General features: G+C 44.9%; 1 pseudogene; it reads left to right on the plus strand.

The window, feature by feature from the left end:
• The first annotated feature begins 595 nt into the window (after positions 1-595).
• On the plus strand, positions 596-2,295 carry LOC142767089 (uncharacterized; annotated as a pseudogene).
• The last annotated feature ends 1,247 nt before the right edge of the window (positions 2,296-3,542 follow it).

Here is a 3,542-nt window from a genome sequence, read left to right on the forward strand (position 1 = left end):
TTCAGCTCTGGTCGGAGCTTCGGTTATATTTCAGGTATCTTTTTTGACAAAAAGTTATCTTTTCCTCCACCTGTCTTTTTTTACATTTACATTACAAGTACTTCTAATAACATACCCTACACTTTCCTTGGCATCATTGCCTGTAAACCCTTTTTATATTTTTGTCTAAAAAACATTGTGCCCAACTCATGTTCTTAAAGCCAATAATAAATAAAACCGTGAATGTGGTTACTTTCCAAACTACTCTCAGTGAAATGTGCAGCGTCTTTAAAAAATCTGCGTGTTTCACATACTGAGCTCTTGAACACTCTTTCGATGAAGAACCATGCGACTATGGTGGCTAGAAGGGCAGTGTGACGGTCGCCATATGCACGCCGTGGGAGAGAGGCGCACAAAACGCGATGACATTTTTTACGCCGCTAGGGGCGCGGCAGTCGTCGGGAGCGCGCGAGATCTTCGCCGCTACAGCCATTGCTACAGCTGCTACAGCCACGTGTGTTTGGGCACTGTGAGCAAACTTCCGCACGTGCAACTGTTTTTGTGTGACTCCTGGACGCGCACCATGTGAATGATTGCGGATAGCGATACACTATTACCATGCCAGCGAAAGCAGGTACGTGTTTTGTACCCGGTTGTAAAAGTGGGTACAAGTCGTGTCCGGCAAGGGTGTCGTCGTTTCGAGCTCCCAAGGATGCATTGAAACGGGAGCAGTGGGCCCGTAATATAAAACGGGGCGATAAGGAACTAACCAACGACTGCGTCGTTTGTGAACGTCACTTCGAGGCAACGTTTATACAGAGGACTTATCGTCATGTTATCAATGGTGAGGTGGTTGAAATTCCACGCGATCGGCCGCTGCTAACAGAGGACGCCGTTCCTACAATCTTCCCGGATGCGCCGAAATACCTCACAAAGAAAACGCCGACTAGAAGGAAGGAGAGAAACCTGTGTGAACAAGGTGAGCCCCCGACTAAAAAAAGAAGGACTACTGTAAAGCAGCAGGCGCCGGAAGAAAGTGAACAAGTAATAGAAGCACAACATGCTGCAGAATCGGAGTTTACTGAAGCTGTACATACTGACACGATAGAAGTGGAGCCGCAGAGTGAAGTCAGTGCGGAATACGTGTGCCGGAACATCGAACTTCCTAACACAAGCTGGAACAAACTATCGTTTTCCACTGAAACAGGGACCGTCACTTTCGGCCTTTGCGAGTTAGAGGGTGCCGAGTTGGATCACCTACTGCTGCCGAAATTGGTGAAGTTCGAACAGGCCGTTGAGCAAGTAGGAACAGTCAGTTGTTCCGTTTTTCTTAGGGGCAAGCTGCACCTAAAACGCAATGTTTCCTCACCAGATGAGGCGCAGTTGGCGCTGAACAGCGCACATTCTCTGGTTTTATGTGCTGGCTGTGGTATGAAACCAAACACAGTAGGAAAATATGAGTATTTTGCCGGCTTGTACTTTTCGCCCAAGTGCAGCCTTACATGCGAAAGTAAGGGCCCTTGCATGCACTGCAAGTACCTACGAAAGCTCTTGCAAAATCAGCAATCACGACAGAAACACGGCGTTTCAGTTAAACGCCTTGTAAGGCACGCCAACACTCGCCACCGTCTGGTAGCTGCTCAACGAAAGCTCCTGAACGTGCAGAGGGAACTCGACATGATGAAGTCTGCCAATGAGCAAATTGGAGATGAGGCACTGAATGAACGCATTAAAAAGTTGCCTCAGAAACAACAGATGGCAATTATGGCATGCTTCAGTGCAGCTAAAAGAAAATCGACATGTGGCATGCTGTATGAGAAGAATTGGATCCTAGAGTGCGTGCTGCTTCGCATGAGGAGTCCGAAGCTCTATGAGCACCTTCGGAAGCAGAAAATTCTTGTCCTGCCAAGCCGAACTTGTCTACAGCGTTATGTGCGCAATTTCAAAAGTGGCTTCGGATTTAATGACACTGTGTTTAAGGCACTTAGTGCGAAGACTGAAAGCATGGATGTCTGCAGCCGACATGGTGGCATCATTTTCGATGAACTGAAGCTGTCTGAGCAGTTTGGTGTCAACCGAGCAGGTATGTAGTGCCTACGTTTCTCTACACCCTACACGATTTAAATATGAAAATAATTATTTGATGCGAAAATCACACTCCCTATTTTCAGTAACAGTGCATATGCCAAATAAGTCTGTTGTCGTGTTAACTACAAGTTTTTGTCATTTTTTTAGGGTTTGTTGAAGGATTTGTTGACCTGGGCAGCTTTACAGCAGACGAGCAAAGATCCACGCCAGCAGACCATGGGATGGTGATGCTTTTTCAACCCTTTCAGGGTGAGTAGTTCTGTGTAGTATCTTTCCTGTGGATTCCGTATGATGTGTGAGGCACCAGTTTAACCAAGTTGGAAACCGTAGTACAAAACATGTCTTCGCACTAACTAAAACATATGAAGACATTAAAACAAGTGCATCTGTGAAGCGCGTACTTTTGTGTACAACCACGTCAAACAGAGCAACTGTACGGCTTGTCATTTTTGTTTTCAAGTTTGTGAGCAAAAGTGTGCCATATTCTGGAAAATGAGAATTCCTTATTGTTATTTTTCGCAACATAAAGCTCAAATATTAGCTGATTGTCACCTTTTTAATGTAATCTGCCTCAACTTCTCAAAAAATTATTGTTTTTTTTCTAAAAAATTGTGCAAAAATTTCAATTTTTGAATTTTTTACATGCCCCTCTAAGGGGTTCAATGTATCGTATTTATTCACGCTTGTTGGCTCTGCTTTTATTTGTTTGTTCTGCAGGGGATTGGACACAGATACGGTGTGTGTATTCCTCAAAAGGAAATATCAAGGCAGACATGCTTTCCAAGCTGCTTCTTGAGGCGATTCTTTTGGCAGAAAAAGCCGGTCTCTTCGTGGACTTCGTGTCGTGTGACGGGGCTACTTGGAATCGCAGCATGTGGAAGTCATTTGGAATCGGTGGTATGATACTTTGTTGAACCTGTAATTTGGAGCACTGAAGTCAGCAGTATTGCAGGGCTAACTGTGTTGAAATAACATTTGCTGGTCCTTGTGCTTAGGAATTTCAACAATCTCATACATACGTACTTTTTTTTTCAGCACACTCGGGTGGCATCACGTGCAAGGTGTCACATCCTGTAGACTCTTCAAGAGAGCTGCACTTCTGTTCCGATTTTCCTCATCTAGTGAAGTGCATCCGCAACACGTTTGTCAGCACTGGGTTCACGTCTCCGGATGGGCGTGCATGCATTGAAGATATAGAGGTAGCATGGGCCAAAGACAACAGCTCTTTAACACTTAAAGCGATGCCCCATGTAACAAAAGCACATATCCGAGCAAACTCCTTTGAAAAGATGAAAGTAAATTTAGCTTTCACGCTTTTCAGTGAGGAAGTTCTGAAAGGTATGTTTCTGTACAGATCGGATGTACCAGATTGATATGTGGGGTTTAACGTCCCAAAACCACTATATGATTATGAGAGACGCCGAATGTACCAGAGTTCTCCAGCTCAGTGTCCGCGACTGAACAACTTGTGAGAC

The sequence above is a fragment of the Rhipicephalus microplus genome, chromosome 1 (genome assembly GCF_043290135.1).
Source record: "Rhipicephalus microplus isolate Deutch F79 chromosome 1, USDA_Rmic, whole genome shotgun sequence".
Lineage (NCBI taxonomy): Eukaryota > Metazoa > Arthropoda > Arachnida > Ixodida > Ixodidae > Rhipicephalus > Rhipicephalus microplus.